Genomic DNA, 25,221 nt, shown 5'->3' with positions numbered 1-25,221 from the left:
CCGTTTTATCTTGCTAGAGTAATCGCAGAAGATCTATTTTAACATAATGCTTGATTTCACTTTAACACAATACAAGTGAAAGAAACTGGACTAATAAAATAATAATATAAGACTAATAAAATAGTAATATATAATTTCATTTAAAAAAAATCAATAAAATTTTTGTAGCTTTTGAATATATTTTTAATTGATGGAGTCTCGGTGACATGTTTAAAAACAATTAAGAAGAAAAAAAAAACGATTTGAAGCAAACTTGCATTGTAGATACAACACAGCCTTGTAGTGTTGTACGTGAATGAAAATAAACCAGAATAGACATATTGTTCATTTATTTTTGTTTTCATTTATGACTATCTTTATCTGTTTGAATAAAACGTTAAAGTAAATGGTATATAATTGCTTTTATTATTTATTATCCAATGACAAGAGTCAAATGTGAAGAAACTAGCAGACTGCTTTTACATTGACACTAAATTCAGAGCTTCACTTGGCTAATTAATAGAGGCGTAAAATATTACTAGAAATGTTCTGGAGATGACTCGCTGCATTGCCAAAATGTGCATTCGGTGAAAGAAAAGAAACTGTAAAAAAATCAATGAATATATTTCAAGCACAAAATTTCATCAAACGCTAAAATATGTTTCACTGTCGCAAAATTTAAAATTATTATGAGTCATAATAAAAATTAATTTTCATATGCTTCAGAACAATAATGCTATAAAAGTGATATTTGACTTATCATAAACCTCAAAATATTATCTTTTTTAATGGTATCAATTTCATTTCCGTACATTTTTTCCCTCAATTTTAATACAATTTTAATTTTAGTTTGAAATATAATGTTTTTAATGCTATATTGAAATTCTAACATATCCATCAAAACTCTTAATAGCATACTTTTGCCAATTATTAACTTGATAGTAGGATTTAATTTAAGCTTTTATTTCTTAATATATACACTTTTTTAATTTACAGTGAATTGGTTTAATTTATTTCATATTTTTTGAATTGTATTAAATATGAAGGTGATGCTATTAAGTAAAATATATTCCATATTAGTTAATTAACAGCCTAAAAAGTCAATCTGAGCAAGCAAGCTGCTGACTAACGAACGGTTCCTTTTCAATATGCTTAATATCTTTAAAAAAAATTCTAATTAAAAAAAAGCAAATAAAGCTGTTTCAACTGTATTTGTAAAATTTATTGAATACCTTTTCGTAAATCGAGTCATTTGAGGTCAGATTATACAATGAAATGCAAGTGAATGTAACATTGAAATAAAATAATGAAATGTGGATAGAAAATATTAATTACTGTATCGGAAAGATAACAAAAGAATTTTCATTAAGGCAAAACAGAATAGATAACAATGAATAAATTCATAAATATATATTATATAATCAGTAATCAAAAGTATTTTCAATTAATGGATACCATTATCAGAATTTCTACATCAAAGAAAAGCGTATTTTATATTATTAAAATCCTTACTGCTTTTTTCCTTTCTGTCTAATTAGCTGCACCTTCAAAAGTGGGAATCAACTGTTCAATTGTCTATTCTCGCACATCAATTTAGAACAAAACAAGATGGAAATGAATATTTTTTGTGTGTTAAAATCACATTTCATTCTTTCTCCTTTCTGTGTTTTATTTTAATTATCGTGTTTACACGCAATAACACATATTTTGATCAAAATTAACCAACCAGGTTAGCGGCAGTGAATTTGATTTGGCTTTCAACTTAATGTAAGTCAAAGCGGAAAAAAACGATACACATTCAGTAAGCGTGTTGTTTCGATGAGTGCGATGCCACATCGAAGTCATTTAACCGAATCAAAAGCTTGGAGAGTTGTTCGCCGGTTAGAGGGGAGCCAAACACAAGCCGAAGTACCAGAAGCCATTGGAGTTTCACAAAGTGTGATTTCCAGGATCTGAAATCGTTTTTTGAGCACTGGAAATGCAGGCCGAAGATCAGGGCAAGGGTGCAGATGTGCAACAACGCCCAGTGAAGACTTATTTAACGCTAGCGGCTCAGAGACACCGAAATATAAATGTCATTCTTCTTCAACGACATCTTCACTCGCCTACTGGCACCACAGTTTCGATACAAACTGTCCGAATCACTTTCACGCTATAGATCTGTATGCTCGCCGACCAGTGATGTGTGTCATTTTAACAGCAAGACACTGTCGCGCCCGCAGGGAGTGAACGACAGAGCATATGAACTGCAGGAGAAATGAATGGTGCAATATTATTTTCTCTGACTAGTCCCGATTTTCTGTTCATCCTGATAAAAGACGTATTTTCATCTGGATGGAACGTGGCACTAGAAACAATCCTGCGTTCGTGCATTAAAGTGTAAGATATGGCGTCTAAGTGATAGTCTATGCTGGCATCTCCATTGATGGGCACATCGATCTCCATATGATTCGAAATGGAGCTCTGACAGGTCGCCGATATAGGGATGGGATCATGAGACCTACTGTAGTCTTATGCTGCAGAAATTGGAGATGATTTCATGTTAATGGACGACAATTGCAGACCACATCGGGCTAACTTGGTGAATGATTTCCTTTTGGAGGAAGGAATCATACGAATGTGTTTTCCGGACATGAACGCAATCGAGCATGTTTGGGACATTCTAGGCAGACGAATTACTGGGCGCCTCCCTCCAACACAAACTCTCCAAGAACAAGAAAGAAGTCTTCTGGAGGAGTGAGACAGAATGCACCAGCCCCTCGTTAATAGCCTCATTTATTTGATGCCTCAAAGGTGTTCAACTTTGCTGGCTGTCCGGGGAAACCATATCTTTTACTAAAAATGATTTTCTTTTAAAGAAACACCTTTTTTTATTTGTATTTCTCATATGCACTAATTGTGTTTTTTTCCCTTTTGTACCCAAAATCTCAATAAAACTCATTTTTTTCTGTCAAACAGGTGTCATTTTTATCTCATATAGCCTACTACGTCTGTCAATAATGTATCAATCATTCAAACAATTCACACTGGGCAAGATCAACCCACAACCTAAATATATTTTAATTGTTATGTACTATGAAGTTTCAATCAAAAGAATATTAACCCTCTGCACTCGAGAGGTGACTCATGGTCAAGACGGTGGATCCTTTTGATGTTTTATTTATTTATTTATTTAATTTTGATTGTTAAAAATACCTATACAATAGTAAAAAGATGTAAATTTACTTTTCGGGAAAATTCAACTTGAAACATTTACATTTATTTTTCGAAACAGTATAAACAAGCCCTTGTATTAGATGAATAATTTTGCATCGAATTAATTTTCCGAGTGCAAGGAGTTAAAGAGAATGAATGAAAAGACATTGATTTTGACTGCACTTGTTTCACGGAAAACTGATAATGATTTACAACTTTCATCAGTGGTTTTGTTTGATGTATGCAATGATTTTCGCGGGTCTTTCTAAAAGTAACTCTAATATCTGGTATATATTATTTAAAAAAATATCTAATCTAAAAAAAAATATCTATGTTTTTGTTTATAACGTTCAGTTTCTACCAAATTATCGGAAACTCATAGGAAATTTGACAACAAATCATCTGAACATTATTTAGAATGCAGAATAATTTTTTTTTTAATATTCAGGGAAATATGACAATTTTTAGTAAATAATGAGAAGAAATTAATTCTTCTCTTGCACAATTTCGAAGCGAGATATGTACTGTAAATTATATAAAAATAGTATAAAAAGAAAAATAATCAGAAATACACCACAAATTCAATGAGCTAAATTTCATATTATTATATTCAATCTCTAGAAAAGTTAAGTTTTCTATTAAATGAAAACTTTCTAACTTGAATGGTTGAATTAAATTAATAGAACGTCAGAGCTATGAGCTAAATATAACAGAATACTTATAAATAAAATATTTAATTTAAATTGTTTTAATTTAAATTAATCAATGATAAATAATAATAGCTCATTTTATTCGATTATGCCCATTAACTGATGGATTAGGCTTAAAATTTCGTACAGATATGCAATTCAGATGATAAAACTGTATACCAAATTTCATTTATTTAGCTTATGGAATTTATGAGTTATCTAGCACAAGAAGAGACGCAATTATTGCTGAAATTTTCCATTCAAAATTTGATAGAGATTGAAATATTTTGCAATGAACTCATACCAAATTTCAATCATCTAGTTTACTGTAGACTGCTTTACAGAGTTGACAGATAAACATAATTCTAAATAAAAAGGAATTTTTCTATCCTAGAAAGTTTATACTGTTCAAATTAAACAAATATTACTTTTTTTTAAACAAATATTTATATTATCATACTTCGTATAGGGAAAAGAAAAATACAATTAATAAGCACATGGTTGATACTTGGGAACGGCAGTTAAATTATTAAGTTATCTCTTTTAACTCTCTCTACGTCAGCAATATCTTCATTATACATTTATATCAAAGGTCATACAAAGTGGAATGAAAAAAAATTCCAAATGAGCAAAGGTCGAAGTAATGGATCAAAATTATTTACTTGTGAAAAAGGAAATGAAAAGAATTGCTGTTCAAAATACGGTTGCACGTGGGCGTTGGATAGGGGAGGCCTTTGGAGTGCAGCGGCAAAGATGATGAAGACGAATGGCCCAATCCAATTCGCAAGATTAAACGTCTCAATCATCCATTAACACCCTTGTTAATTTTGGCCTCTTGTCGACGTGTAATGCACGAATGTGAGCCAGCGTGCTAACAAAATTGGCAATTTAATTCAAAGGAAAGGCTAAGAAGATGATTAATAGGAAAGCATGAGGCGAAATTAGAATTTATTTGGAATAATACAAAGCTATTTCATCCTTATTGTAGGATTTTTTTTTTAAATTAATTGTCACTCAGAATTTTTCTCGTTGAATAAACTTGCAAACGAATTTTTACTATAATTTCTCCATGGAATTGTTTGAAGCTCATTAAAATGAAATAGATTATTTTAAGAAATTCCAGAATGTCGTAAGTTTATCTTTATAGCGCTTTTTTGTGTACTTTCAAACTTTACATTTTGTGTACTTTCAAACTTTACATTTTGTGTACTTTCAAACTTTTTTGTGTACTTTTAAACTTTTTTGTGCACTTTTAAACTTTTTTGTGCACTTTTAAACTTTTTTGTGCACTTTTAAACTTTACATTTTGTGTACTTTCAAACTTTTTTGTGTACTTTTAAAACTAAAAGTTCATTTTGAGATCTGGTTACAAAGAATTTTTTTGTCTTAAAAAGTTTTATATTTAAGTGATACATTTTCTTCTTTCAGTAAAAAAAAAAAAGCAAATAAGTATCATAAAAAAAATTAGGGAAAAAAAAGTAATTCTAAAGAACAAAATCAAAAAGAGTGAAAAATTATAAGTGAATGTTTTATATAAAATACCATATTATTTAAAAATACAGTTGCTTTACAAATTTTAACTTTTATTTTGAAAGGAAAATAAAAGTTTATTTTCAAAAGACTGAGATTTTAAAATCACATTTCTGAACATTTAAGTATTCCATAAGTATCTGTAAGTATAAGTAATAGTAATAAGTAAAATATATCCATCCGTTAAAAAAAAAGGCTTTTATAAAGCTTTTATTATTATTGGGAAACTAAAACGTATTGATTTTCTATTTTTAGTCTTTGACCCAATCAAGTTTTTTTCTCAAATTTTCTGCAAATTGGCACCACAAGTAGAGAATCAAAGTTTAATTAAAACAATTACTTTAAAGATATATAAATTCTGAAAGTATTAAATAGTGTATTTAAAAATCTAAAAATTTTCTTATTTTATTTTTCATTGAAAAGTTTAAAAAACTTTTTAAGCAGTTAAAAATCCACATGTTTCTGTAAGTATAAGTAATAGTAATAAATAAAAAGTGCCCATATATTAAAAAAAGGCTTTTCTTTTTTCTAGGAATTTATTTTTATTGAGGAAATAAAAATATATTACTGTTTTTTGTCTTTGATTCCATCATTTTTTTTAATAATTTTCAGCAAATTATCACCACAGGTACAGAATCAAAGTTTAATTAAAATAATTACTAAATTCTGGAAGTATTAAATAGTGTATTTAGAACATCAGATTAAAAAATTAAAAATAATTATGAAATTCTTTGGCTGCCTACAGGAAACATATTAAGTTAAAAGAAAGAGGCAGTTCCAAATACAATAAAATAAAGAACTCTATTATTTCATACTTCTTTCTCTTGCATTTATTTATTAAGTCTTCAAACTGTACAAAATCATAAATTGCCGTATAGAATTTTTATAACTCTTTTTTTTGCGAAATTCATAATATAAAAGGAGGAAAAAATCTCGCTCAATGAGGTAAAAGATAAGAATTTCTTTTCTATTTTTTCGGATTCCCGATTCTTCCGGAGATGACATTTGTGAACTAAATGGAGCGGAGAAAAGTGAAATTACTGTCATTAACGGAAAGAAATAGGTAACAGATGATTTTATACGATTCGGAAATACATTCTCCTGGAAGTTCAGCCAGAAAATGAAATATTTCAAGTCGACGGTAGAGAGATTCAAATAAAGATTAGATTTACTGTAGAAAAAACTGTTGAAAGAGCTCTGATATTTCGCTGATATAAAAAGTTTGTCCAGCTGATGGCTGACACAAATAGTTCTCATTTTTTAGCTCGAAGTGGTTCAAATGCGGTAACTTAGAAACTATTTTCTAGGAAAAGGACGGGAATTTGATTTTTTAAAACTTGCTCACGAGTGATATACACTGAAGCAATGCAATCGAAAAAATTTGATTTCTAAATTTTGAATAATTTCTATTACTTAAACTTAAATATGTAATTTTGAATTTCAAAAATAAATTTGTTAGTTATGCCGATATAAATATAAACACCATGCATTCAATCACAACAATATCTGTCCACTTTTGATCCATATCCATTTACAATAAGAGCTGTGACACATTTATACAAATTCGTTTCTATGAATGAATTGAGAAATTAGGGGTATTTTAATTTCATTTTTCTGTTATTTTAAAGATAATCAACTATACATTTGAGATAACTACCACCGATCTATGAATACAGCATTTTATGTTGATCAATGATTATTATATAAAAATTATAATTATTATTATAATATTACAATGACTATTATATACAACTTTAAAAGTATATTAAAATCTACCCATTCAACTTACAGCAATTTCAAGTATTTGCTTTGATATGCACCAGAATTAACAAGCCAACCAAAGTCAATCTTCAGATGAATTAGTTCTAAATATTGGTATATGTCTGTAAATTTCATGATAAAACCAATTTACCAAATTTAATCTGTCTAAATTATTGGGGTTTTGATTTAAACTATTAATTTTAATCACAGGGATAGGCAAAGTAATTAAAAAAACGTTTTTTGATCTCAAAAAGAATTAAATTATGTAGATTCATCAAAATTTCGAAATTGAATGTTTTAACAATTATATTTGTATATAACAGAGTATATATATTATACTTATTTTAAAAGAGTAACTTTCCGCAATAACCAGAATATTATAAGACTTTTTCATCGCATAATTTATTATTCTGCAATGCCATTTGACGGCAAGCACAATTTTATGTAAATTTGTCATTACTAACTTTATTTAAATGCAATCTAAAAATATTTCCATCAAAAATATTAATTCAATGCCTGGATTATAAACAGCTGAGTTTGATTGTTGAATTCAAATAAAGCTTTTGGCGATAATAGTTTAATATAAGTTATATTATATACTCTTATTACATTGAATTCAATAACTGTTCTACTTCAGATCTAATTAAATCTTGCGAGAATTTCTTAGAATGTATAAAAATTAATCATTATATATAATTCTTGATTTTTCATAGAATTCAATTTAAATTTATAATATCAAAATCCCAATTATTGATTACTTATACATAGAATAAAAGACCTGCAGTTACGTTATTTTGAACATTATTATGTATGCTTTTAAAATATTATTCGGATATCTAATTTGTCAACTCTTATAATAATCTACAGTTATTAACGTTATTTAGAACTTTATTATGTATACTTTTAGAATATTATTGAAATTACTAATTTGAATGCTGTTTTGCATAATACGTTGCTTTGTTTCGAATCTGTCCATAATCTGGGTCGATCCATTCGGCTAACACGAAACTTGCCGATTTTAGAGGCGTGTCATGAAGTTCTTGAACTCAAGGTTCTTTACGTTCAGATATAACAGGTGAATAGAGTAATGGCATGATAATGAGTTTACTCTATTCATTACTGTAGGACTAGATTCCATAGTCCAAAGACGGAATCAGCTCATAGATGGCCTTAGAATAGAGTTATATTAGAAGCAAAAAACAATCGGTTACTCAAATAATACGATGCAATAAGTAGTAAAACGTCCTAAATTGCAAATATGGGAAAATTATCCTATTACTCAAGATGAAAGGAATTTTATAGAGAGCATTTAACCATATAGGCACTTGGACAACCTTTGAAGAAGAGAGTCAAAATCTTCTGCGAGATCACAATTGAAAAAAAAAAAAACTTACAAAATTCTCACATAGGCAATTTGGTGAATTGAATAATATAAATCTAAAAATATAGTCAGGAATCCCGCCATGAGTAATAACAAAGATATTAGGGGTTAACTAATGTTTATAATTTAGATCAGAATGATTTTGATGTTAATCTTGGACAAAAATTCAACGTAACCAATTCTCAATGAACATTTTCAACTAGGTCAAGCGATTGTAAGCTTAACTGAAGATCACTCATTGAAGTCTAAACTTCCATAAATTGTGAGGTATCAAGCAAATTAGATGATACTACCACGATATTTAATAAGGGAATATTTCTTATTATATTAGAATAAAACAGATTATTCAAGGTTAATTTAAGATAACATACCCACTTCCTCTTTGGTTATCATGCTATAAACTTTATCTTTCCAAATCATATATACGTAAAGCGCCATTATTTGAATATTTTCCACTAACTTATACTAAGCGCAATATAAAATATACGATAAATGGATGCATATCAGGAGATTAATGTAGAAAACTTATTGTATTCACAGATTAATTGATTTTTGTAATAAGTACACCCAAAGGAGAGTAAATATGCATTTACTACGGTTTAAACAAGTATAAAACAAATAATATTATGTAAAGCATGCGGTTGTGACTACAACTCATATTTCAATTTTTTTTTATTACGTTTGTGATTTAGCTGTTGTTGCCATTCTCGCATTTCATTTCTTCAATAAAAAACTTAATTACTTAAAAATTTTACTATACTAATTTAAATAATTGTAATTATTTTTTTATTGTATTAACTTATGTCGAGACAAATTTGGATAAGTTGAGGCGAAAAGTTTCATAAAATTGCTATGAAAATCATCTACGAAAAATCTTTCTTCAGTTCCGAATTAATTATATGATGATATTTATAATATTTTCATAGCATCGAAGTCATATAATAGATGTTTTAAATTTTTAAGTTGTGAAGTTAAAAATCTTTAAAGCTAAATTATGGTTTAAATTATACGCTGATAATCAGAGTTACTGTGTTTCACACAAAATACAACTTCTAAAATTCTATAGATTTCCATACTCGTAAAATCAACGCTTCCTCAGCAGGAGAATCTGAGAAGAGACAATATTGGGTTTGTATTTTTGAGGTAACCAACTGTCCTGCTCTCAGTTACACTATCTGTAATTGTCGGTATATTTTTGTGCATTGCTTGCTCATTAGTTTCTTTAATACTCATTTTTCGTGCTTCTTATTTACTACAGAAATTAAGGAATATTTAATTAGTTTGATACGCAGTTGTACGCCCCTCTTATTAACTACAGCGTAACGGGTATTTAATTTGTTTGATACTCAAATGTACGCCCCTCTTATTTACTACAGAATAACGGATATTTAATTTGTTTGATACTCAGTTTTGTGCGACTTATTCATTACAGAAATTTACGGATATTTAATTTGTATGTTTGGTACTGACTTTTTATACTTCTTATTTACTACAGAAATTAATGAATATTTAATTCCTTTATTTGATACTCATTTTTATGCTTCTTATTTGCTATAGAATTTAACGAATATTTAATTAGTTTATTTGATGCTCCTTGTTCTTATGCATCCTATTTACTGCAATAAATAAATAAATAAATGAATAAAGAAAGAAAGAAAGAAAATATATTCATTTACAATAAGGAAATAGTTCCTGGAATTTTTATAAATTGAAAATGAAAATGAAGTTTGCGTTTGATTTTATAGTTCAATGTTATTCGGTTTTATTCATTTAAACAAGGAAGAAATTATGTTTTCTGCGTTCTATTTAAGTAATTAAAATATATCTTTTCATGGGTTTTTGCGGAAAAGATGAAAAGATAGCTTTTCTATAAGATCTGTCTACTCAAAATATGTGACAGCTTTCATCTTACATTGTATTAAAATAAAAAATTGTTTTTAAATAACACAAGAAGACAGGCATATTGTAGATGAAATACTTAGCTAAAATGCTTCGTCTTATCATTTGTAACACTTTGGTTTGATAAATGGTGTTTATTACATGATAGCATTTATTATTAAGTGGAATGATGTGTATAAATCATGAAATGATAGTGCTTGAAGTATTACAAATTTTGTTATCAAAGGAAAATATAATTTGATTTCGCTTTATTCTAAAAGTTCCTTCTAATTTTTAATGCTAAATAATGCATTAAAATTCCTATCGGGTCATTTCACAGAAAAGAGCTTATAAAACTTATTTTACCTGAGTTAACGAAAAGATAAACGTTGACTGTTTATGTTTTCTTTACAAGCAAGTTTATAGCTTTTCTTTTGTTACTTTCTCATTATTCAGTCTGCTTAGGGAAAATCGTAAATCACGGGAACTCTAAAGCCGCTTTAGATTAAGTGTTTCTCACTTGTTAATTAAAAGCACTGTTTTACACTAATTAAAATACCGACTCATGTTTTGACAAAGTAATTCGTTTTAGATGTTGTCTCGATAGACCTTAAATGTTTACTAAAGCTAATGTTAGCTGAGCAAATTGAAATATCACGTAATCTTAATTCCGCTTATTACAAAAATGAAACTTCACCGAACGCGACGATGGAGCACTTAATGCTTCCTCATTAGGTTCCATTTTATTTGTTTCCCATTTGCCCTTATTACTAAAGCATAAATGCAACTTAAGAAGGAGAGAGTTGGTTAGTTTTGTTCATAAATTATGTAACAAACTTGCATGTAATTATCTGAGTAATGATTCTGTTCTGATGACTACTTAAATAAACTGTTGTAATTCCCTGATCAACATCGTGAAATTAAGATGCTTACCTTTCCATTGCTTTAAATACGTAAAAGGAATTTTAAATAGGCGATACATTCGTTTCGAAGCAAAAATTGTTTTGGGTTCATGTTAATTGATATGTAAATAAATGTTTCAATACTGTATCAAAATATCTGAATGCCGTTAGATTTTTGAAGAAAAAAAATAATTAAATATTCTTGTAACAGATAATCCACGGTTCTACTAAGCTATTTCTAAAACGATGCCACTAAAATTACGATTCCCTTAACTTATAATTTCTTATACTAAATTTGTAAGGTATTCTTGTAACAAGTAATATATTCCAGGTATTCTTATAACAGGTAATCTACAGCTCTAGTAAACTAGTTGTTTCTTAGATAGTGTCAAAAAAGTGACAATATCTTAGTCACTATTTACTGCCAATTTTACAAATTTCTTATATTCCATTTGGCAGCTTTACTATTCAAGTCCTAGAATGTCTTTCTAAGTTTAAAAGGTTCTGCTCAATGCTTGAGATACTGCAAGTAGAGTGAGTTCAGTTTCTTTGACCTTCAAAGATAGTTTCTGCGATGTTGATAATAGAGCTCACTATATCTGAGATTTCACATGTGGCATCTTGCAGGATATTAACATAAAGTAAAATTGTATGACTTCGCTAGCCACAAGCGCCAAGACCTAGTAGATTCCCTAGAAAATAGAATGTGAGAAATTTACACAATTAGAGTCGCATTATTCAGAGTAACCATCTTAGAAGTATTTAATTAGAGTAGTAGATAGCTAACTGGATTAGTTAGGTTATATTAATCTTCCATTTTAAAGCAATATTAGAGTCATTTTGGGACAGGCTTGATGATTTTGAACTGGAATCAGAAGATGAAGATGGGATCTGAAATAGCACGTTCATCTCCTAATTTCCATGCTTATAACACAAGAGAATATTTGATACCGAGATATTTAGAGTGCGCCAAGCCGCTTATACAGCGTTTCATCTATATTATAGCTCTTGCAATCTCGAACCCTGCGGTTTCAAAGCCCAGATCTTACCTCTAGGCCTTGGTGGTCCCAATATTCTATTGGAAAAATACTTTTAATTTTTGGTATATGAAGTAAAACAGGGAGAAGATATCGTAATTATAAAAAGATTCGATCTCAAAATTATGATTGATCGTCAGGTTTTAAAACAATTTTGGATCAGTAATACATTTTAGAATTTCTGTTCGTCTCAGAATCTCGAGACTAACACTTTTGAATGATTGCACTTCGCTAAGGAGTAGTGCAAAAAAGATGGACGTTTATTACGTTTCCTAATTTTACGAATAATCTCAATTCACCCTATTGCTAAAATAAGTATCGCATCACATTTCATATCTCCCCTCACCCTTTTTTTTAAAGAAATAAACGCTTCCTTCAGAATGAGCATGCGGAATGTTTTCGAATCCGAGAGTCAACAGACTATCCGTTTTTGAAGAATGAAAGGAACTTACTTTGCTTTAATATCAAAATATTTAGGCTTGTAGAAACAAAATATTACCATGAATCTCAGAAGAAATCGCTTACAAGAAGTTCATCTGTCGATCAGTCCATTTGTATGTGAAAACATCAGAACTCAAAATATTAGCAAGTTAAACGGAATTACCAATTCCATAACTGATGTTTATTTTAAATTTTTGCATCTGTATGTAATTTTGAACCCATGAAACCCATAGAAAGATATTAACATTACATATTTGATTGACAGCATTATATTATCGAAATAAAGATAAAAATCTTTGTATTTTGTAATTATAGAGAATGTACAGAGTTCAACACTATCGATGTTTCCTTCTTCTATTAGAAATTATGTTTCACTAAGTTTAAATTTTATGGTTGAAATTAAATTCAGACAAATTGGCGGATTAATTACATCAAATTGGAGGCTAATAAATGTGCATTCTTTAATGATATATATATATATATATATATATATATATATATATAATATAATATAAATCTTTATAGACAGTCTTCATATGAACGTGAAAATTATGCATAACCCTTTGTCATACCTGAGTTCATGTCTTGACGGAACGCCGGAATAAAATGAGTAAGATTTTTGGTCTGATTAATCTTTGCATGATAATGCCTTAGGCTTAATTCTTCCATTTTTTTATTTTTAAAATTTAATTACATATTAATTTATTACAATATATATTATGTATATATTTGTGATAATGTGTTCGCATCAAAAGCATTTAACATCTTTACAACAAACTTACAAATAAATACTGAAGCTAAAAAATGTGAATAATCGTAATATATAAATGCAGTTAATCTGCTCATTAGCTAGCGAATCTGAACATTAACGGCTTTCGGGCTTTTACGATAACAGACACACATAACTAAGGTGAATATTAAATGACAATGGTCTTTGAATTTGGGGTTCTTTATCTCAGAGACCACAATTCTGCACAACTCCACAACCATTTTTTACCATCAATATTAACCGATTAACTGTTTTGCTTAAGTGCCATACGTTTATAGATTTATCTAATTTTGATAGTTGTAAGCAAAAATTAAACCATTCATAGCGGTCATAATTCAATATTAAATTACTTCGAATACATAGATAAGTCAAGTATTCCATGGATTTCCATTTAAATCAAAATAAGGAAATATTCCCAAAATAGAAAGTGTCATCTTATTAGATAATAAAAAAACTAAAGCAGTTAAGGGGATGACACAAATGGCAACAAAATAACTTCTATTTAAAAAAAATTATATTAAACACGATAAAAATACCAATTACGTACGATTTACAATGTTTAAAAAATCAATTCTCTGGATTTTTTTTCCTAGTATTTTGGATTGTCAGATATATGATAGACTTGCAAGAAAATGCGTATTCTCTGAATACCACTTCAAATAAGTTTAAAAGTCTATTTAGTCTAGAGCTATGTTCATTAATTCTGTAAGCACAGCAGTAAACAAAGATCCATGGCTCTAGATGTTTACTGCAAGCATTCCTAGAGAGCAGAATATAAATTATGCTGTTAATGGATAAACTAAATTTATTAAGAATCATTACTTCGCCTTAGTATATGTAAATCTATATTTCATATAATGCAAGGGGTATCAGATTCATTTCTAGTATATTCTGCGGGCATTCACACTAAGAAACTAAGATTAGAATCATTTATACTTATTTATCGTTAATTATAATTTAACCCTTAAAAGCACCCTTCTCCTATCAGGGCACTTTAAACTTACAATTAATTTTTATGAATTATTACCGCTGGTGCAATTCCAATAACGGATTCTAAGGTTACACGTAGTTGTTATCTGGCGAGATAATTGCTTTGACTGAAAAGGATGTCAATTAAAAATGTAACAAATCCTAAAGAGACAGAACAATGAATCTATTTTAATGACCGGAAGGGTTTAATGGAAATTACAAGATTTGTTTTAACAGAAACAACCTTGGATGATTCTTATTTAAAGAATTATTTTAAAGATCTAAACAGTGCTTTTAGCATAGATTAGCCTCGGGATAAAATGATAAGAGAAGAATTTCGAATAAATTTCCAATAAAACTACTTTCGAACTTTAAAATCTGCTTTTTCTTGAAACAAAATATTTGTTCAGCGCTTGTGTAAGTTGGAAAAAGTCAATACAAGTCGGGATTTCTTATCTAGAAGAGAAAGATCCAGTTTATAAGTAGAGACGATACATGTAAGTGAAAACTCAATAATGTTCTAGCAGCAAAATTCTCTTTAATTCTTAAATAATAAATCTTAAATAAAAATCGATAACTATGACGGCAAAAGTATTATAAATCCCTTATATGATAACAAGAATATATAAAACGAATTAAATAGGCAAAAAAATATACTTTAAGTAATATACAAAGTAAGTACGAATGTCTTAAATAATGAGAAAATATATTTCTTTAAAAGTTTTCTTGAAAAATTGGCGTTCATTTCCAAAATGAAATCGATAAATTAAAAACTGTTTTGAAAACTCGGTTTTTTTAGTGTAATAAGTAGGATAGTAATTACTTAATTAAAAGTATGGCAGCTAAAACCAAGTCTTAAAGGTGTGAGGTGCTAATGGAAATACTCTAAATTAATTAAATTTGAATCATTTTAGAAGCTATTTTTATTATTTAAAAAATATTTAAGATTTACCCTTTTTATTATATTCATTGCACTTTAATTTTTTCGCAGTGTTATATCCAGAAGTCTTTATAATATTTTTTTTATCATCGTGCTTTTGGTCAAAATTAATCTATTTCGATGTTTACTATTTAAAATTGTTTCAAAACTTTTTTCAAAACATTGTTTTTAATTTTTATTATTTTCTATTTTTAAGTTCATATTTAATTACATTATGAATTATCGCAAGCAATTTTTCTTATATCTACTCCCAGAAAGTTTTCTCATAAAGAATTACAATTTAATTTAAATGAAACAGTTATTTGATTGTTAAACTACGAAAATGTCTTTAACGTTTTTTGATCTGAAACAACGGAAAAAGATTAATTCAAAGAGTGGAAAACTAATATATTTTTAAAAAGCACACTTTTAATTCAGTGTCATGTTAAATGTCACTTCTTTAATCGTAATTATCTCGATAGTTATTAATTTGCCAGTGGACAAATATTTAGAAAAAAGTATCAAGAGCACTGTTACTCAGATTATATTTTTATTTTCATTAGAAATGCTCCTAGAACTTTAAACCTGATGTTTTCATTATCAGTAAAATAGTCAGAAATCAGGAATTTGTATGTGTCTACAATTTTTATGAAAACGAGTTTTAAATAAAATAAATCGTAGAAAAGGGAAACGATGAAATTAAATAGAGACTTCATAAAACACTCGTCTAATACCTGAAAGCTAAATAGTGCCTAAATAAACATCCTTGAAATAAAATTACATTCCCATGATAGTGTTCCTGCATAACATAATACAAACAAACAAAAAAAACATTGGAGAAACTTGCTACGTATATAACAAGAATTTTCGAGTCCCACTATTTTATTTAATAATATTTATTAATATTTTATAATATTTTATTTAATAATTATTTAATATTTTATTTAATAGTAATATTTTTTTACAGTTGATAAGATTTCAATGCAATGCTGAAAACATTAATCTCGTTATAGAAAGTTTGAATGCGTGATTTACATAGAAAGAGACCGGCTTCCTGGCCTACGGATAGCGCATCTTTCTCGTGATCTGGGCGTCCCGGGTTCGAGTCCTTGTTCTGGCATGATTGTTCGTTACCCTGTGTTCTATCTGTGAGGTGTGTGAAAGAGCACCCATGTAAAAAGAGGTTGTGCAAGCGAGTATGTGAATTTCATCTTCATATGAGCTGGAAGTTTGACTTCTGCCCTCGCATGCTCAGGGGCATTTACCCTCAGACGATTCTGCACGAAATCGGCTTAAAATCGCTTCGTCACAAAGCTTGTTTATAACAAGTACCATAAGTAACAACAAAATACAGAGATTAGAAATTTCACGCTGCCACAAAACATAAGTACTATCACTTCTGATTGCAACATCTATTTTTATATCTGATTAAGGAAATTATTTGTCCGTTGTAATATTTTTGGAAATTATGGTAGAAATCCATTGAATGACGGTTAATTTTTAATTATCTCAAATTTCTTTCAAGATTCGGTCCGAAGTACAATATCCTACTCACTAAAATAAACCCTTGCTAAATTTAGTAGCTTTAGGTACGTAACTGTCCTTGTAGGGCTTTCAACTACAAACACGTGCTTTCTCCTTTAATATTAGTTGTAGTAGTGATAGAAATACAGCGGAACCTCGCTTTGCGATCATAATTTGTTTCCGAATCTTACTCGCAATGCGAAACGCTCGCTAAGAGAAACAATTTCTTCCACAGGAATCCATGCAAAAAAGGATAATGTGTTCTATTTCAAATATATATATATACTAATTTATAATAATGTAACTTATTATTTATATTGCATACTTGTTTTATAGAGAGAAACTTAGCTAGAGACATTTGTGTTAGGCTAAGTCTCACATATTAATATCGTCTAATGAGACACAGCATTATCGTTAAATGAATTTTATAGTACATAGCTTTCTGACTTATTAGGGTGATGCTTTTACATAGACGTTGCACGATCTCCCTTATTTCACCAGAAAATTGTTGTCTATTATTTCTTCTTCTCAGGACAAAATCTATTCCACATTTTTTTTTTCAATGCAACAGAATGTACCTCCGTAAACTTTTCGAAGCTATGTTCTGGTTATGTTCATTCAGTAGCTCATCGATGTCCCTGATATACGCCTTTTGTCCCATACACTTGGCCAATGACAAAATTTGGACGATTAAAACAGCACAGGCACTTGTTCAAATCCCTTGAATTCGCTCTAGACAACACCGACGGATCAAAATTTTTTCCATGTAGATATAAGCTTTCTCTTCAAACAAACTCTTAAAGCAGAAGGACACATGCTAATCCAGCCAGTGTCGTCAAGGTGTTTCCACACAACTTCTTTTTCGAAACATCACTTGTTAAGCGAGTCACTTTTTTACTTTATTCTGCACATTATGCGCATCAATCGTTATACGAAGGTGTTTATTAAGCGAGGGTCGACTGTATACTGCGTTAAGATTCCCATAAAGATTATTTCTTCTACAGTGAATTACTGAATTTCTCAAATGGACAAATAATGTGATAAATTCTAACCAAATAATCTGACCATATCAAAGAATTCGTACTATTTCAAATTATTTGACATATTCTTGCATACGATATTACTATTTACACATGTAAACAGAAGTCTTATACAATAATTTATATAAATTTTTTTCAAGTTTTTCTTAGATTAAGTTTATTGGTCTCGCAATTAATTCTCTTAGCCCGTACTTGGAGATGAAAATCAAAATTATTCCGCGCTCTTCATTAGCTCAGATTATCACGTGGTATTTGGTCTTCGAATAAAATAATCTAGTTAGTACCTTCAAGTTGTTATTTCAACAGTATGTTAGCAAAATTGTTATGAACACGTGCGTATAACCGAATTATTCTTTTTTCAAAGATTTTGTTGTTGTTTATGGTGTCATTGACTTAATGTCTCTGAAATTGCTTTTAATTTTAATAATGCAAAAATAATAAAGAAACATCCTTAAAATAATATTTTAAAATATTGTATTCTTGATTTTTGTTTGTTAAATTCTAGCATTTATTAACATTAGTGCAATTCCGTAATATCTAAATGAAGTAAATACTCATTAAAAGGTTGTTTAGGGTTTTCTTATAACATCTTTCCAACATTTAATGTTTTTTATTGTTTGGTGACTACATGATTTCCAGAATGTATTGTGTCTCCAAAATAAATTCCAATGCTGTTTACAAAAGACAAAAAAGAAAAATGACAATTGCGTCATATTGACTCCATGTCTCTGACCGCTTGAGCAAATTCATGTTTTCAGTTACGGGTTAAACTCCTTAATATATTAGAATTTAAAATGTGTGTGACTAGAAACTCAATTTTAATAACATTTTAATTAAATAATAAAAGCTGTGTACTTTTACCATTTATAAACATAATTTTACAAATAAAATATCATTAAGTAATTCATAAGTGTTTGTTAACGCTCCACGATTTTTCAAAACAATCTACACAAAAGATTGAATTTTTAATCGTTTAATTCATTTTATGAAATGTCCTTGAAGTTTTATTAAATATTATTCATAAACATAGTCTCAATTGCTTCTTTCATAATATTTATCTTACCATCAAAGCTGATCAAGAGTAATAGGAAAAACATTCACATTTTAATTAAAAAATTCAAATTTCATTAATCTTAATAAGTGAAATAACTAAATAAATTATTGAACGCACTGGTGAAAACAGAAGATAAAAAGGATCCAGGAAAATAAATTTGAGATACATTTTCATTTACACGCAATTAATGCCAAATAAGACGCGATCAAAAAAAATTAATCTTCATACACACAGTAAAATTTTAAATTCATCATGCCTTTTCCTCATTAAAAACTTAACGCTCCCTCTTCAGAAAAAAAATCGATGTTCGTGAATTAATAAAAACTTCGTTCATCAACGAATAATACATGTGATATTTCAATTAGTTTGCGGGCAAAGTTTGAATCTTGCTCGACTTAAAATAAACAGCCCATATTAATGCTATTTTCTTGCAGTACTTCATCATTTTTTCTATCCTACAAGCTTCGGTTAGAGGAATGTAAAGAATGCTTTTCTTTCGTTCAGCGGTGATGGCGTTTTAATTAAATCCTGGTAGTAAATACTGCTGAGAAATATTAATCCTTCGTGTTTATTTTCGCTTCGTATAGATAAATATAGGATTTTTTTTCATACATGTTTTGTGCCCTTTGGCATTAATTTTTCATCCTATTGATCAAGTACGCGCAATGGAGAATTGATAGCTTGGATGTAATTTTCTCTTGCTTGAGTAAATATTTCAACAATTGGGGAGACAGTGGTAAATTTATTGCCATTACTTGCTTTGCATTTATCAGAAAAGCTTTACGTTTGTCTTGTTTCTAAACGAAGTTGATTTAATGAATGCATGACTAGCTAAAGATATCAATGAGTTAGGGTAAGATGTAGAAGAAATCTTATTACATTGTTATAATTATGACTTAACTATGCGTTTCTTCGTTGGCAAAATGGTTGACTCAGTTGTATTGTCATTCACTTGTACTGATTCACTTGTATTCTATGACTTATTTCCTAATTTACGAACAGCCTATATTTCTTACTGTAAATCAAGGCTCTAAATAGAGAAAATAACTAATTGATATAATGTTCAAATGAAATTGATAAGGTATCAACATTTCTTTTATCGCAATCTTTTTATAGTTGTTCTTTGCAACGTATTCTTTATATAGTGTATAGTATTCTTTATATAGTGTACTTATAAGTGCAACGTATTCTTTTATATAATGTATATCTGTATTATTTTCGTTTCAATATTATTTCTCTGTATAAAATTAGAATAAAGAAATAATATTGACTTACAGTAATATGATCTTGCGTTCATTTTTTAAGACTAGTTAAAGCGCTGTATCTTAGAAATTTAATATCTTTTTTTTTTTTTATAAAACTTGGGAGTTATAACGAAAAATGTCAATTGAAAATGAACTCGATTCGATATAAAATTACCATTTACAAACACCTAAATTTTAAATAAAAGTCAAATAATTGATGAAAAATGTGGACTTTTGTGCATGATACTGTCACAGTATAATAGAAGAACATCTTCTACATAACATTCTGCCTTTGTACTAAAATTAATGAAAATGAATCTGCATCCAGTTTAAAGTATTTTTACTCGCCTCACGAACTATTTAGAATGGTAAAAAAAAACTACCACAAGATAATTATTTCATGACTTTTAATAAATCATCTATATATGCATATAAATATCATTTAATAATAAATCAATAATATCTTATTCTTTAACACTAATTCAATTGCCATATCATAATCTTTGAAGTAAAATTTCAAGTTTCTGATTCGCTTTTGGAGAAACTACGATCAATTTCCAATTATTGAATTTGACAACTTTATAGGCATTACTTTCATAATTACAACACCTTTTGTAAGATTATTGTTTCAACATTCAATTTTACACTTTTTCTAGAAAATTCCTAGTTATATGTCAGAAAATATTAATTTTTTAATTGAAAATAGCAAAGGCATGAGGAGCCAAAAATTCATTTATAATTTAATGGCCTAAAGTATGTTGCTCTATTGTTGTTGTTATGTTGTCATCATTATTTGTAATAAATTTATCAAATATTCATAATTACTTTCAAACTGACATAACATTAGATAACAACGATTACTAATACGTGAATACTTACGTTGCCATAAACACAGTTGAGTTGGCAATAATTTCCCATTTTTAATGTCATCTTTTTTTCGTTATTTAGAAAAATGTATAATTATCTTTAGAAATACTGAGCTTTTAAACGTACAAGAATTAGTTTGAAAAATTTTCAACAGAAGAAAGTTTTTATAAATATTAGATTAAAAATAAATAACTGTTACTCAAACTTGTCTTGAATTCTAACCCTACTGATTATTATATTATTACATCATCTATCAGCTTCTCTCTCGTATGTATAAATACATAACTCCAAGCAGTTATTGATCTTTAGTACATTACGAATACGCGTAATTGCAAATAAATAATTGCTGGCAGCAATTTTTTTAATTCATGTTGAAAATTTCATCAATTTACTGGAGCACTGAATGTGCAGTAATATCATTAGTGTTAATTATCATTAAGTGCTACATAATATAGTTATTCCTGAATACCAAAAATAGACGCACATTATATGTAGCAACAATTCTTCGAAACGAATTATTTCATTAGGAATCGCATCAAGGTACATTGATGACACAAAAGGTAAATTGCAGTTATTAACTGTCTCATCTTTCACACGAGTGGCATTTCAAAACATCACACGATTATTACATTGTCGACAAAAAGCAATTAGTCGTTTGTCAAACATTTCAAAGGCGCAAAAAACGAATTGTAAGTTAATTATTGTGTGAAGAAAGTCATTTAAATAGCCTTGCAAAACTGTTTGTATGCAAGATGAAGTTACAATTAATTACAGAGCATTGTTAGTGCTCAAGGCTCTTTGTATTCTGGAGTGAATGGAAGTTAATCCTTATTAATGATCAAGGATAAAAATTACCACTTAAGGGAGCAATTTCCTGAAGAAATAAAGGTAGTGTGCTCGCCAGCAATTAATTGGGGAATCTGATCATTGCGTTGTCATAGTTACTACGGCTCTGCTCTTGCTGCAGCCATGCAAGGCAGCCATGAAAAATTCTCTCGTTAACTTTGGTATCCAGGGTATCTTCAGACTTAAACGCTCCAGTAATGGGCACCCACCTTCCCAACGATGAATAAAACTCACCTGGCCGTAGAATGCACTTTAAAGCATTCGTGCTGCAGCTTTCATTATTATTATACTTCGCATAAAAGAGGTCAGATTAAAACTTCTAGACAGTTTTCTTCGAAAAATGTTTTAAATTTTACAAATATTGTTTAGTCAATTATCTATATCTGTAATGAAAGTAGGTGTATCTAGAGAAATACTTAAAATTTATATAATTATTTTTAATAAACAACTTTCTTTGATCACTTAAATGATTTCCCGACGTTTGAAATCGCAGTGTTTTATTATTTGAATAACTGATTCATAACTTGATGTTCATTACACAAAACAGCTTACTTTGAATAATGATTTATATTTTGCAAATATTTCTTAGTGAACTATTATATCTAAAATGCAGGAAAGTATATCTAAAGGCATATATAATTCATGGTAACTATTTTTATTAAATAATTTCCTTTAGCCACTAAATGGTTCCAAGGAGATCAAAGTGGCTCTGTTTCATTTCATTTAAATCTCTCATGCAAGATTTAATGTGCATTATTAAAATAATATATATATATATATATATATATATATATATATATATATATATATATATATATATATATATATATATATATATATATATATATATATATAATATATAATATATATAAAGACTTTATAACAGCTTTCTTTGAAAAAATTATTTAGATTTTGCAAATATTGTTTAGTAAACTATTTATACCTAAAACGAAAGAAGGTGTGCCCAGTAATTTTCTAACATAGGATAACTAGTTTTATTAAATAACTGATTCCCTTTGTCAATAAATTGTTCTGAAATTTTGAGATGTTTGTGCTTAATTTCATTTTAAATCATTCCTCCACAACTTGATATTCATTATTTAAAAAAAAATCTTCATAATAGTTTTTTTTAAATGATATATATTTTGCAAGCATTGTTTAATAAATTATTTATATCTAAAATGTAAGAAATGCAAAATGCGCAAAGAGGTTTCTAATTTACAAAACAATATTTTTATTAAATGACATTCTTTAGATAGTAAATGTTTCCCAGAATTTCGAAGTGTTCTTTTTAAAATTCATTTAAATCATTTAGCATAATTTTGTCTTCATTATTCCTTCAACACAGTATTCTTAAGAACTAAAATCTAGCAATGCCATTATTATGCCACGTTGTGACATTAAAACATTATTATTGTGATAACTTTACACCTATTCTGTTTATTGCTCACATAAATTATCTGAAGGAAGTTTAATCCTATGATGTCACAGAATCATTAAAAAGTTACATGAGTAAATAATCTGCTTCAAATTAATCTTTGTCTCCTGAGGTAATAAAATTTCACTTTTTAATTCATTATATAAATTGCAATGATAATTAGTGGAATCTTTCTTGGCTTCGATCAATGGAAGAAAATATTATGATTAAATATAAGATCATAAATGAAAGTTTTGAATTTTATAGCAACAATGAAACTTATTATTAAAATTCATTCAAAAAATGTAGTAAAATTATTGCCAGAACTCAAGGCAAAAATTCATTTTAATTAAATTGATATAACAAAAAAGGCAACATTTTAAATCTTAAAATATTACAAATTTTAGTAAAAAAATAATTTTTGAAGTTATCCCAGAAATACGGCAACAACTCGTTTAATATTTAATAAATTTTTCAAACTTCAAATTTGATTGTACTGAATCAGACTGTAGAGAGAAAGTATCTTCTAGAGAGAAAGCACTCACGCACTCACATATAGAAGCAATCTCCTAATTAAAAGAGAAATAAATAGAGATTACCTCTTTTAAATTTATGTTAAATCTTTACAAAAAAATTACATATCACACATATTTTATTATATGAAATATCCATACGCAGCTTTAGAGACAAAGTGTTAGGAAATATATAAATAGTTAAAACATCTCCAAAAGTCCAGCTTAAAATCTTTTTGATGTTAATGGTAATAATATAACATTAGTTATAAACTAGTACATAATTTTTTGAGATAAGGAATCTAAAAAAAATTAATTTGAGCTGAATATTTTATTAAATATTTGTCATCATTTATTTAATAAAGCCTTTAAAAAAAAGAAATAACTCAGCAACAGTTATTTCATAATATGGTATTCCCTTTAAAATCCGATGAGTAAAGGAAGATAAATACCATTATTCATTTTAGAGTTTTTAAAATTTTTCATCCTACGTTTTACTTAAAACGTATATAGATAGAAAGAGACAATTTAGCAGTATCAAAATTTTACTGATTAATTAATTCCGATTGGTTTATTTATTTTACAGAATAAAGTAAATTAGAAAGAAAAATTCAACTTATTTAAGTACCAGTAGCATCATTTAATTTAAGGTTATACATATATACTTAAAAGATAAAATAATTTTTTTTTTATTTCCCTCTTTCAAAATCGAATAAAATATTTTAATATTTTAGAAAATTATTTTTATCGAAAATGTATCTTTGAGTTCTTTGCTTCTATCTAGTTCTATGAATCAATAAAAGAATGATGGATTTTATTATCTATACATTTGTAGTATTTTTGTCTTCAGATGAATTGTTTTAGTTCCATGTCATCATATATAAAATCATTTTTTGTTGACGAATTAGAAGTAGTTTTTAAAATTCTTATTCAAAACTAGGCATTTAACATAAATAAAAAATGAAAACATTTAGCAAACAACTTAGGAAAACAAATAGTTAAAAGCCAATGGAAAAAAGTCATTTTGATTTTTCTAGTTTTAAATTAGTTAGAAATTCTGTAGAATCATTTAAAAAAGCTTAATAAAGGCAACTGAATTGGGATATTTAATACCTGAATTTTAGTTTAAATTTTGAATTATTTTTTTCGAATAACGTGATTAATTAGAATATTTCCTCAAAATTTTCTAAATTATGTCAAATGTGTAAAATGAATTTCTTTAGAACGAAAATTAGTCGTTCTATTTTATAGTATATATATATACTTT

The 25,221-nt window shown here is 28.1% G+C and overlaps 1 protein-coding gene across 1 annotated transcript in view; it reads right to left on the bottom strand.

The window, feature by feature from the left end:
* Positions 1 to 25,221, bottom strand: part of LOC129963375 (nephrin-like) — a 557,730-nt gene that overhangs the window by 150,510 nt on the left and 381,999 nt on the right. The gene's annotated exons all lie outside the window — the stretch shown is intronic.

Source organism: Argiope bruennichi, chromosome 3, assembly GCF_947563725.1.
Source record: "Argiope bruennichi chromosome 3, qqArgBrue1.1, whole genome shotgun sequence".
NCBI classification, from domain to species: domain Eukaryota; kingdom Metazoa; phylum Arthropoda; class Arachnida; order Araneae; family Araneidae; genus Argiope; species Argiope bruennichi.
The sequence above is the reverse complement of the archived record's forward strand: the minus strand, read 5'-3'. Positions and strand labels throughout refer to the sequence as shown.